This window comes from Chrysemys picta, chromosome 19, assembly GCF_011386835.1.
Source record: "Chrysemys picta bellii isolate R12L10 chromosome 19, ASM1138683v2, whole genome shotgun sequence".
NCBI lineage: Eukaryota > Metazoa > Chordata > Testudines > Emydidae > Chrysemys > Chrysemys picta.
The window spans coordinates 7,337,341-7,351,261 of NC_088809.1; the positions used below are offsets into that span (position 1 = coordinate 7,337,341).

Sequence of the window (13,921 nt, forward strand, 5' to 3'; positions counted from 1 at the left end):
ACATTGCCTACCCCTGCCATGAGGAATGGGACAGTGGTAGCTGCAGCCTGGATTATCGTTGACCCAAGTGCCCTCCTGCAGATTATTTGTTTTACAATAGCACATAGAGGCACAAATCAAGGTCAGAGTCTTTGTGCTAGGTGTGGTGCAGACCCATGGTAAGAGAGACAGTCCCTGCCCCGAAGAGCATACAGTCTACATAGGAAAGGATAAGAGAAAGGCAGGAGTATTATCCCCATTTTACAGAAAGGGAACTGACACAGGACAAGATTAAGTGACTTGCCCAAGATCACATGGGAAGTCTGTGGTAGAGACAGGAATTGAACCCAGATCACCATTCCAGGATCTCAACCACAAGAGCAATCTTCCTCTCTAGAAAGGGAGGAGACGCACGCCAGTCATTGGTTATCCTTGCAATCTCTGACTGACTCACTGCTAACACCAACACCATTCCGCGCAACCCCACTTGCTGAGAAAGTCACCACATCATTCCTTCTGTCCTCATCACTTTTAAATTCTATCGGTACAAGAGACTCCGTGTCAGGCTGGCACGGTTAAGGGCACTATAATCCAATATAGCAGCATGGAGTGGATGGGAGGGGAACGTAGTGGGTGGTCCTTGTGGCCACTAGCTGATATGCTCAGCAATAACTGCTTTATATTAATAATAATGTCACTTGCAGACTTTTCACCCAAGGATCTCAAAGCATTTGGAAAGCACTAATGAACCCTTGCAACTCCCTCTGTGTGAGAGAGGTTAATAATTATGTCCCTTTGCAGGTGGGCAAACTGAGGCACAAGGAGGTTAAGTGACTTTTCTTCATGATTAAACTGGGTGCTTTTGCTCGGAACTGTCTTTCTCTTAGAGCTGAATGCTTCATATTTTTGAATTGCTGAGAGCAGAAACCTATTTATAAAACTCCGTCTTCCCTTGACAGGTGGCAAACAACATCTGACCAGCTAGCTGTATTAGGGACACAGAGAGGGGGGAAATCAAGGGAGATATACCATAGCGTTTAGTGGTCACCTAAGTCACCATCCAAGCTTATCACTGAAGGAGCAGACAGTCCATCTGGTGCAATGAGTTGATACTGAGAGGTAGTGTCTCTCCCTAAAGGCTGCCTATAAATCACATTTATGGGCCACAGTCATGGTCCAAGCAGTGCATTCTGGATGTAGCTTTTGGAAGCACAGAGACTGGGGTCAGGTGCAGCTGTAAATTGTAACCTAAATGCTCACAATCCAAAGTCGATCAGAAGTCAGTGACAGAATGCAAGTCACACACACACGCTGACTGTCTTTCTCTCTGTGTCTCTGTTTAATACATCCCTCCATGCCTTCCCCTCCCCCCGTACTTGCCAACTTTGGTTGGCCAGAAGGCAGCAGGTAGCAACGCTTAAATGAACTGCAGACCCATGACACCATCCCCAGGCTAATCATTCAGTCCCCACAGCTACTGACACACCAGGTTATCAAAATATGTGTAGGTCTACGCTCTGCCTGGGCTCCAAAGCTCAACAACGTCTTTGTCAAATCAACATTTAAACCAACACCTTGTCCGTGTTTCCACCTCCCTGCTTCGCACGCCAATATTCAGCAAGCTTTAGGAAATGGAATGATTAGCCAGACACTGATTTCTCTTCAGATGCTCAAGTTAGTTGTTGTGATGCAGGTCGTGGGTAGCTGGGCAGAGCGAAGTTGTGATGTTTTTGCTCTGGATGGGAATTCTGGTTGGTTCGGGTGGGGAATGAACCATGGACTCTGGGATCCAATGTGGATTTTATTTTTAATCCGCTGACTATCGTGGCTGGGAATGTTACCACCCTGGGAAGAAATCAAGGAAATATTGGAAGGGAGAGAGAGAGATTGAAATGGAAGTGGCTTACGAACAGGTACTGAGCCCTTGTTGGGGAAAAGTCACTAGCAATCAGACTCGTTACTTCAGTTTTCCTTTTCAGGATTGTTCCTTTCAGTGGTAGCAATAAACTCCATGGACCGAAAAGAAGTTTAAAGGTGGGATTTTGCTGCTTTTTTTTAATATATACACATACCAAAGAACGTTGAGTTCTTTCTTTCTTTGGGACCCAGTTCTGGCACAAAGGAGCTTTTTCAGGGATAGTTCACAGCAGGGCTTCTTGGAGGCCTTCAGCCAAGAGGAGGGAGGAAATCAAGTTGCCAAATTTGTCCCAATGGGTTCGTGTCATTTCATAGCACACAAACCATCCTGCAACATTCTGTTGTGGTGCTTTCATTGTGGGACGCTTCATCCCCGTTAACTCAGTTTGGAATTAAATACCTAGGGCCTGATTCTGTACTAGCACCAGCATAAAAGGGGAAGAACTGCACTGAAGTCAGTGACAAGACTGTAAGGGGAAAGTTGGTCTCTGGGAGAGGAGAAGCAAGCCCACTGAACTCAGCAGTCCCAAGGTAGGAACAATTTGTATTGGCTTCAACTAATGAGGATCCTTAGCCTCAAAGATCAGATCTGAATCAAAACTTTCTTAACGTTAGAGGATGTTGAGACCCAGGTTTTTTGTTTGGGTCTGTCCTGCATCTGGAGTCTGCTCCTGCGGAGTCCTGCTACAAAGCCGTAATCCTGTGCCATCGCAGTCTGTTGTAGTCATGGAATTGACTTTAACATCAGAAATAGGGCTTTACAACTTCATAACTGGATCCCAAATCAAGAAAAAGAAAAGTTTAGCTGTGAGGAAGAAGTCTTGTCCAAATCCACGTGGTGTTGGTAGTTATCAAACCCGGAGAGAAATGAAATTGGAAAGGTATAAAATGTAAATGGATTTAGGTTTTTTTCGTGTGATATATTTGGATTTCTTTCCCAGTCACAAAAGTTTCCCAGTGTTGAAATATGAAATGAAAGCTAGACTGTTTCATAGGCACGTATTATTGTTTGTATTAACGTAGCACCTAGGAGCCCTAGTCATGGACCAGTGTGCTAGGTGCTGTACAAACACAGAACAAGAGACAACAGATGGATACAGACAGAGAGATGGGGCAGCACAAAAAACCAAGGAGACAATATTGGTCAGCATGATAGGCAGTGATCTCAGTATATCAGCAGCTTAACCACTGTCAAGTTTTTTGTAGGCATCATGGCAAAGGAGAGTTTGTTAGAAGTCAGACTAGACAACCACCTGTGATCTTAGCTAGTTCCAACTTCCTGGCAATGTGAGTTTGTTCACTATGTTGTTGTTATCGCTGTTACTGATTTGTACTACAGTAGCTCCGACGGGCTCCAACCAAGATGATGGTGTCATCGTCCTAGGTGCTTTACAAATAAATACTGAATGAGAGTCCATGCCCCAAACAGCTTACTATCTAAATAAACAAGACAGACAAAAATGGGGAGAGGAAACAGGTGAAATAACTTTCCCAAGATCACACAGTGGCTTAGAGGCAGAATCAGAACTCAGGACTCATGACTACCAGTCCAGTATCCAATTCACTAATCTACGTTTGTTCTGCATCATGCATTTACTTTTGTGTTTATCCCATCTAGCTCAAATTGTCCCAAGCAATGGGGGCTTTGGCCTCTTCCCTTGCTATTAGGCAGCATAACAAAACAGTTCAGAAATATCTTGACAAAGAAAACGTACTGAAATATTTTCTGTTATAGTACTAGGCAGAAGCCTTCCATTTTTTTAGATGTATAGTATGTGTAAAGTATTTTGTGAGTATTTAAGAAAAAATCTGTAGTGCTAGGAAATCTGCTATTAGGGCATTACAAGAAACCATATATTCATATGCTCTAGTAAAGCATCTCTGCTGATGCTGAAAATTGAAGGCAGTATCCAAGTTTAAGCAGATCCCAGATGAAAGTGGATAAATATTAAGACAGATGCATCTCAGGACCTTTCCGACAGTTAAACGTGCATTTCATATGTATGGACGTTAACAAGAGCTCAGCGATTTTGACCCACTGGTATAGATTAATGTGAGAGAACCTGACAGACCCACATCATTGTTTAAGACAAGTTCATGATGCAAATTGGCAGACAAAGAAGTGAGCAGTCAATATAGATTAGAATTAAATCTCTCCTCTTGTCCACAACCAGGGGCCCTGCATTGATTGGATCACATGCGCCAGAAACCTGGGCTTTGCCAAAAGTGACAGCGAGGGACTAGGGAGCTGGCACTGTGAGTTGGGACTGTGACATTTATTTCATTCCCAGTCTGAAGGACTGGCCCCAGCAGGCAACAGAACCCAGTTTTCCAGCCAAATGGATAAAGTTTATTCCATTTAATATAAACAGCCACTTTAGGATAACAAGTTACAAGAGCCACATGTATGGTCATGATCCAGGACAGCACATAGGCACATCCCATTGATTTCAATGGAGTTTCAGGACATGCTTGAAGTTAAGCATATGCCTAAACTCTTCCCTGAATTGGGGCCTAGAGTTGAGGGAAGAAGAGAGGAAATTTTAGGTGAACATTTTTGCCAATTCTCAATCGCTTTTCAATCCAGCCACATTTATGTCCCTTTTTGTTCACTTTTTCACAAGTATTCATGCGAGTGGGTGTTCTCACAAATAGTGGGGAACGGCTGTTCTTTGTGCAAAGGCCCACAGTCGTGTGCTAACGAGAGCATCAGTACATGAATATGAACATTTGCTATTCATGCAGGAACTGCTCACCCTAGGCTTAGCAAGCTTGCATTCCAATCAGTGAGCAGAAACAATGCCACGTGACTTAGGTGACCGATCACACAGCATGACACAATAGATTTTCAGAGGGAGCAGTTAGTGAACAGCCCGTGGGCTGAAATATGTTCCCCCCCAAAAAATGTGTGAACAATTATGAATGACAAATAAATTCATAAAAATCAATCTGTTCATGGGTGACTGGTGGGAATAAAAGGCTATGTTGGCTGAGTAAGTTGTTTACTGTGAGTAGTTTTCCTATCTTCAATCTGTACTGTGGTAGGTTACCTACATCTTATTGCTTTTCTCTTTTCACTATTAAACTAATGGAAAGGAGAGACTGCATCCTACTGGCTCTGGGTCTGATTTTCAGAGGTGCTGAAACTGACGTCAGTGGGAGCTTAGCACCTCTGAAAATCAGGCCCTGAAGCTTAAGAATTTGTAAGAAATAAGCTGATGGTGATTTTCAAAAAAAAACATACGAAAAGTTTCCATTTTTTCTCTCTCAAACAATGTTTGCTTCCAAACTCTCAGAAAATACCTATGCTCAAGACTCCAGTGGGTATAAAGCAGGGTCAAACCAGACCCAGGCAGACAGCAGTTAATGTGTGACAGAACTCTGTAAGCAGGATAAAGGATTTTTCATTTAAAAAAACAAATTCTGAAGTCATTCATATTTGCTTTGCAAGGAGGCCTTGTGCACTGTCATTTTCATCATAACTTCTAGGCTTTTATTTATTGTTTGAGCGAAATGATTTCTTGTTTCCTTTCTGTAAAAAGGATATGTGGTTTCTTGTAATGCCCTAATAGCAGATTTCCTAGCACTACAGAATTACACAAGCTTCCATCCTTTCTAAAGCACAAGCGCATACAATGTGATGGTCCAGATTACATATTTCAAATAATATAATAATGCAATGCAATGTATGCGTCGAATGATAGGGGATGAAAGTAGGAAAAATTACTGTCACAGTTACCTATTCCACTATAAGAAAATTCCTAGGACTGGCATTTATTAACCTTTTTTTTTTGGTGTGGGTGTGGGGGTTGGTTATTCTCTCTATCGTTCTAGTTTGGGGGCGGGGATGGGGTGAGCTGATTGTTCTTGTATTTTGCAGTCGCATTTCTGGATTATTTAAACCTTTCTATTTTTTGGCTGCAGCTCATCATCAATACAATTCTAATTGCTTCCTGGGTCTGACTCATGTCAAGTTTTTTTTCCCCCTTGTGCCCTTTGAAGGAAACCTACCTGGTTATGGCAAAAGGGTAATTAAAAAATAAAATAAAATCATGAAACTCAATATTCTGCATGTGGCGCTAAACCTTAAACTGCCAGAGAAAAAACACAGCAGAATTATATCCTTTGTTCTTCCTCTCTCACTCCCCACCCACATTAGCCCCCCCCCCATTCCCATTTCCCCATGCAAACCTTTTAATTTTTATGCCAGTGACTTTCTTTGCCTTGATCAGACTTTATCACATATCTCTAGTTGGGATCCTGCCTAGCTTAGCATAAGACAAAAATGGAGGGGGGGGGGGAGAATCGGCTGAATAATAGGACGGATTTGTAGCAGCTGAGGATTTGCATTCAAATGTTTGCCAGCCTCCTCTGAGCTTGAGTTTTATCATGTCTTTACAGCCAACAGCTTGTTTATGAATAAAAAATGTGGCATGAAACCAGAGGAGTGAGTTGTCTTTGTTTTGTCAAGTGTGCGGAGACAAAATGCTCGCTGCTCACAAGTCTTCACTTCATACAAGCCTTCTGGGACCTCTGGGGGCAGCTGGACTCAAACTGCTACCTGCAGACTGGTTGCTATGGCAAGCCTGCTTCACCTCCTTGACAGGCCTTGCATATTCATGAGCCCGGAATGGCTGGCTGAAGGGACCTTGGAGATCTTCTATGCAAAACAGGAGCGCTTTGACAGGCAGCCACTTTATTAACTCATTAAGCTCATCTTGTTCCTTTAAATGCAGTATAATTACAAATAAAGCTGTCACACTTTGTTTGCAGTTATATAATTTAGCTAAGTACCGCTATGACCTGGGTTTCAAGGAGGAAATAGAGGTTATGAGCTTGGAATACAGGGACACTGGGGAAGGAGGGGGGAAATGAAAGCGCTAGAGAAGTTTCAGAACCTTCATTCATTCTTTTTCTGTGGTGGGAGGGATGGTCTGTACTCATTTAGAAAGAGCTGCTCTGAAGACGCAGGGCCAGATTCTGCTTTTAGCTACACTAGTGGAAAACCAGGTAACCCCGTTGGGTCTTCTCTTTGGTACATGCATGTAAACCTGGGATAACCTCATCAACACCAGTGGATTTATAGCGAAGTCACTGAGAGCAGCCCTTACTTTAAAAAAACCCTCCACGGCCCAGATTTCCAAGGGACTGAGCACCCACATCTTCCACTGACTTCAGCTGGTGTTGTGAATGCTTCGCCCTTCTGAAAATCAGGGTCTACGGCATTCTGCACGAACAGTCCTCGTACGTTGGTTTCTTGATGTAGAACACCCTAGTGTGTGTTTATTGAAAAAAAAAAAGATACCAAGTCTAGATGAAATGGAAACCCAAATTCATCCCTAGAATGCCGCAGCTTTAGACCCTGCGCTGGAAATTAAGGCCCGAGCATAAAATGGTCTTTGTTTCGCCCCCCTCTATTGACTGAACACAAAGCAGGGTTCAGGGCAAAGTTGTCAGTCAGTGCACAGTACTGGAGAGAAGTTATGGTCAAAAATGGAGTGGGGTGGGAGAGGAGAAACAGGGGGTGAGTTAAGAGATGAGGAAAAAAGAGGTTGGGGGGAATCCTATGGAAAACTTTTTAACAACATTTATCCAACAGATGCTCCAGTTCCCTTCCCTTCATCTGCCTTGTGCATTTCCTGGTTAAGGCATTAAAGGATTCGTAAGTGAACCATGCTAAAATGCATTTGAATGTACCGTAGGAAAATGGCATTGGTAATGGTGACATAGGATAAAGGCTTGTAAAGGGTGTGACGCTCAGCAAGTGCCTCGAGTATTCCACAGAGCTGAAAGAGGATGCGGTTCCTTTCCATTGTGTTTAGAAAGAATCGTAGCCTAGTGAGGTCAAACTGTATTTTTTTTAATGACCTAGAGGTGGGGTAAATATTTATACTGGCGAGAAGCAATAAAATAGTGCAAGGATTTTAAAAACCTGATTCCAATGCGCTCTTCTTTCTTGTCAGTGAATGAGTGGATGTTGTTCAACAGTATCCCTGATACAGACCTCTGATGTTGTCTTGGCTTTTGTGCTCCATCTGCAGTCATTTAAGTGCACTTGGAAAGTGAGATAATATTGTACAGGGAGGGGGGACAAGGCGGGCAAGTCAGGTTTCTGAGCGCTTGTGTCCTCGAACACCCAAGGCAAATTGATAAAAGATGCACACAGATGAATCTATTTGAGACTTCTGTTGTTAGAATTTTCTTTCTCTGGCACCACAGGAAGAAACAGAAAAACCTCTAATTTTCTAGCCGGGCCCACAAAGAGTCTGCCCTTTGTCTTTCGCTTGGTTGTGCCTGGATAGTAAAGGCCTGACCCTGAGCCACCGAAGTCTGTTGCAGCTTTGCCTTTGGCTTCAGTTAGGACAGGCTCAGGCTGTCCACATCTGAACAAAGTATTAAGGCTGACGTTCTCAAAGGGACTAAGCAAATTAGTAAATGGGGTTTGGGTGCTTAACTCCTCCTTTGAAACTCCCAGTCTGGAAAATATTAAATTGTGAACTGGACCCTTTCCCTTGTATATTTGATTGATTCCAGCATTTCCGGAGAGAGACACTCTTAGACAGCAATAGATGCTCTTCAGCCACTAACTGCCTGGGGTGAGGAAGAAACTTCACCCATGGGCGGGTTACTCCATAACTGACCTTTGAGGGGTTTCTTGTCTCTTACCTGAAGCATCTGAGACTGGGGCACTGTCAGGGAACGGGACTCTAGACTAGGTGGGCGACAGGTCCTATGTAACTTAAGTCAGCAGTCTGACGACGGGCTGAGTTAATGCTACAGTTCAACCACCCAGTAATATTCAGACCTGCATTGAAATTGTACTGGGAAGTGTCATAATGAGCTTTGCTTGCATTAGGTCAAGGGCAGATTGTGCCATTCAAGCCATGGCCCTTATGACGGATGGTGCAGAGTCGCACAGCTCATGTAGGGGGCTCCAGGAGATAGCGGAGAGTTTGCCCACTGTACCAGCCCTTAGGAGAGAGAAGCACAGCTCTGGTCAGTTGGTGGCTAGCCCCTCCGAGGGAGTGCTAGCAAAGAGCAGACTGTGGAAAAGCACAAGGACTGTCATAGTGCTCGGCTCCTAAGCAAGGGGCTATGAGGGGGTTCAAGGGGAGTCCTTGTTGCCCTTCACCATGGTCCGGACAAAACCTGACCCTAAGCGAACACAAATAATGCTGTAATGGTCTGTACAATTGATCATGTAACTGCCACCTATAGATCCTAGACAGAACGGCAGGAATGATCAGAGCTCGTCTCACTGTTTTGTTTCAGCCTCTCACAGCTGTGCTTTCAAAAAAATCATTGCAAGGAAAACAATGGGCTTTTATTTATTTTCCTGTTTTGCAGAAACTCCGTTAAGGCCATGTCCTAGATTTAGCACAGGCTCTGAGAAGGATGAAAGAGATAAATCCCAGATTGTACTGCTGTGCCCAACAGACTGGTTACATCGTACTTGATGACACTTCAGCCCCGTTGTCATGACCCCATATAATCCAGGCTCCTGGACCATCTGACACACATTTACACTTAACATTTTGTTACGAGACTCTATAAATGAGATCTCTTTGACCTTCAATCCTTGGCTAATTGCTAGTTTCATGTACAAGACTAGCCTAATTTTACGTGATAATTACCTGAAAGTGGTAATACATATGGCATTGCATGTTTGAAATGTCAGAACTGGAAAACTATCAAGTGGATGCAGGCAAAGGGAGAGAGTGGAGGGGGGTAGGATGTATTCCTTCACTACTAGAACAGTTAAGGGGCATATACATGACTATACAAACCAGTAAATATTTTGTGTGTGTGTATGTAATACATAGAAAGAAAAGTGTCTCTCTGTCTGTCGATCTATAAATAAAACATAATAGAAATGTAGGACTGCACTGAGACAGGACCAAGTAGGGGGGTTGTGTGTGTGGGTGTGTGTGGGTGGGTCTGGATTGTAAGGCTGGGCATAGAATAAAAAAAGATACTCAAATTGCAAGCAATAAGGATATTCATTAAAGTGGAATTTTTGTTCCCAAGGAACCCACATACTTCTGTGCGTTCAAATGATTCTGACTTTCTCTTAGCATGATGATACTGACCTAACAATGTCCTCCTGCAAACATTGCACTGCCAGAATATGGGATGAGGAAAAAGGGGAGGCGAGTGCTGTTTAGCAACCAGACAATGCATTTCAATTTGGCCCTTTTATTTTCTGGGGGTATCCAGGAATACGATACTTTTTTCAGAGCTGAGTGACTGGCAGCTGTTTTTTCATCCCCAACAATCCTACACTCTGAGGACATCATAATGGGCCAGGATTCGAAATTACACTGGAGAGGCCAAATTCTGCTTGTACCAGATGAATTCCAAAATAATTTTTTGGGTCCAAATCCTCAGTTGATTTACATCTGCTGAGTGCCTAACCCGCTGGCTTTAGTGATGTCGTTCTGAGTTCAAACCCATATAACTGAGAACAGAACTTGTCCCAAAAGTCTAAACATTAAAATCTAATTATGTGGGAGATAAAGTTGATATAATGCAAATATAGATACATGCGCGTGTGCACACACACACCAATGCTGCTCTCTTCTTGAGCTGGAAGAACCACAATGGTGCTTAGTCTCACAAAAAGCTTTTTTAATTTTAGCTTTGAGTTTCATGCCCAGTCCCATTGGAGTAACCCAGGAGTCTGGCAGTTTGTGTCATCAACAGGTAAGAGAGAACATTTATTTAAAGCATGCATTTTGATTGTACACGCAGGAGTGTTGTACATTACAACACTTTAAACTCTTTAACCCTTTTACCAGCTGCAATAGCTTCATCAGGAGGTGGGGGGGAGAGTTCAAAATGGACCAGAGACCCAGATCTAAAATGCCACATGTTTGCTTCCACAAATTACATCTCACATTATTATTTATTGAGGGTTGAAATCGATGGGAATATTGGCAGATTAAGATATTACGTCAGGGCAAGGATAGCAGAATTGGGCTTTATATTTTACATCTATCTAAGATATTTAAGTGGCCCCAATTATCAAAGTATCTTTCCAGTCTTCAATGTGTATCCTCATAGCATTTCTACAGAAGAACCTATTATGCCCATTTGACAGGTAAGGAACTGAAGCACAGAGAGGCTTGCCCGAGGTCACACAAGAAGTCTATGGTGGAACAGTGGAGCAGATCTCCCACGTCCTAGGCTGGCACCCTAATACTAAACCATCCTTCCTTTTATGGTACCATAGTAGGCCGTGCACTTCTTAAAGTTAGGCCTGGTCTACACTAGGGAGGATCGATCTAAGTTACGCAACTTCAGCTACGTGAATAACGTAGCTGAAGTCGACATACTTAGATCCACTTACCGCAGAGTCTTCAGTGCAGTAAGTCGACAGCTGATGCTCCCCCATCGACTCCGCCTGCACCTCTCGCCCTGGTGGAGTACCGGAGTCGACGGGAGAGCGCTTGGCGGTCGATTTATCGCGTCTAGACTAGACGCGATAAATCGATACCCCTCCCCCGGTTCGATTGCTGCCTTTTGATCCAGTGGGTAATGTAGACAAGCCCTTAGAATAAGACCTTACCCTTTGGAGATCAGTGCCTAAATGAACAACTTACAGACAGAGGAATGGGAGAAGGAAGCAAAGGGCAGACTAGGGGGAATGCATATTATAAATCAAGGAATTCCTTGGACAATACAACACATAATGTGGGAGAAATTCACCCCCGCATGCAAAGTGCCTGTCTAGGTACCGCTTACCCCTCAAGATAGGACACTTGGGTGGTGCATAGCCCTCTTGAAAGTGGTAAATTTCACTCCAGGTTAGTTCCTTAATACACACACAAAATATATAAAAATTGTGGTTAAATATTTCCACCACCACCACCCTTGGGAATTAATTGATTGTTGTTTGAGGAATTCTGGTGAAGATGACAGTGTGGTATACAGTAGCACGATCGACATTGCTTATTAGAAATGTTCTATATTAAATAAATTGCATTGCCTGCTTTAATGTAATAGCTGAGATTTTCAGCGCCACTAAGATTTGGATGTAGACCTTGTTGAAAATTTTCCAACTGAATGGTTTTTTTGGGGGGGTCAGAAAATGTATTTCCTGCGGGAATATGTAAATTTTGAAGTTCCATTTCTGGAAAAAACTAGAAAACAGTGCTTCAATAAGGTCAAAATGTTCCATTCTGACATTTTTAGAATGAAACAATGGACTTTTTCATTTTGAAATTTTTCTTTATATTATTAAAAAATGTTAAAAGTCAAAATTGACATGAAACATTTTGGTTGACCTAAAATGTAATTTTTTTGTGAACATTTCACATCACAGGACATTTCAAATGTTTTTACTTTCATTCTGATTTGGAACAAAACAAATTTCAAAATCATGACACATCCCACAAAATGGAAACTCCGGTTCACAGATAGCTCTCTGCGGATGCTCAGTACAAACTGGGATTTGGAATTGGGCATCTGAAACCACTCAGAGGTTTTGAAAACATCAGACATTGTGCCAAAATATAGTACCTTGATATACCTTGATTGCATTCTCTTGGCAGACCAGGTTCTGTAGCAAGCGGGTAATTCTAATAGCTTATTAGTGGTTGACAGCAGTTGGTATTTGGCAACCTGCACGCCTCTAGGAATAAAGTAAAGTAATTTTCCTAGAACAAACTTGAGGTCCCCACATCCTTCCTAATCATCATTTTGATTTACGGAAAATATGATTATGTTGCTTGTTTGCTTATCAGGGTGTAGCACTGAACAATGTTGCATCTTGTATTTGAATTTAATTAATTGGTTAATAAGCTTATAATTAATGAAAATAAATTAAAACCACTTCAGTAATTAATTCACTTTAAATGTTATTGACAACACTCCGTAGATACTGTAAACTCAGATTTAAAACCCTGGTCGGGAACCACAGAGTCATAGTAATTACAGATGCAACAGACGTATTGGAATAGCGAGTTCATTCTCATTCAGGGACCGGATACACGTCCGTATATATATATATTTTAATGAACTTAGCTCAACAGTGGCAGCTTTCTGATATTGTATCAAATATTTCCATTATATCAGTGATATCCATTTCCAATAGTCACTTTTCTGGAACTACAAAAACACATTCAGACAACTTTACAAAAGTGGCCTCTAATTTCAGTTGCCTCAAATTTTTGAGAGTCCAACTTTTGAGATACCCAGAGGTGATTTTTTTTTAACAGGTGCTGAGTTCACATCATTCCCATTAACTTCACTTGGCATTCTGGGTGTTCCGCACCTCTGAAAATCAGGCTCCAGGGAGTTGATTTTCAGCATATCTTGGCACTCACAATCAGGGTCAAACTTCAAAAGAACTTAGCTCCCATTTAGGCACCTCAATAAAGTCCATAACTTCAAAAGAGCTGAATTCTGTCCCTAATTGTGGGTACTGAGCGTTTGAAAATTTGGTCCTGAAAAAAAACTTGTGCTCTTTTGCAATTCTGGCCTAAGTGTGGCCCACAAAATTGGAGGCCATTTTTGAAATTTTGATCATGGAGTTTTTACCCCATGTGTGTTCTACAGTTTTTATTTGGAGCCGTATGAATACCCAGACACACACATACACGATGCAGATTCTCAAGTATTTTAACTACTTTGCTTCGGCCATTTCTGTGTCCACCAGCAGCAGAAGACTCAGAAATGCCCATTTTTTCCCTAATTTTGCAGACAGTTGAAATGCACTTGATGAAGTTTCAGCAGTGGGTTTTTCTTGAAATGCTGAGAGGACACTGGCTCCTTCCAATGGCTTTTTTAGCCTATTGTTTCATATGTCTGTCTAGAGGCTTTAAAAAAATACAATACCCATGACCCTCATGTCTCTTCAGTATTGCTGTTCTATTGAGGCCTTTAAGGAGCAAGTGAGGTCCTCGAGAGATAATAGTGAAAAGGCATTTCCATTCCTCCCTACATTATTTGTTTGACTCTCGTTGACTTCAATGGACTTTGGATCAGGGCTCTAAAACCTGGATTTGAGACACTTTTGGAATGG

At 42.4% G+C, this 13,921-nt stretch overlaps 1 long non-coding RNA gene across 1 annotated transcript in view; it reads left to right on the top strand.

Moving 5' to 3' along the window:
• LOC122174454 (uncharacterized) overlaps positions 1-10,600 on the top strand; it is a 181,303-nt gene extending 170,703 nt beyond the window's left edge. Inside the window, exon 5 of the long non-coding RNA XR_006176282.2 lies at positions 10,535-10,600. This is a non-coding gene — a long non-coding RNA (uncharacterized LOC122174454). The remainder of the gene's footprint in view (positions 1-10,534) is intronic.
• Positions 10,601-13,921: the final 3,321 nt, after the last annotated feature.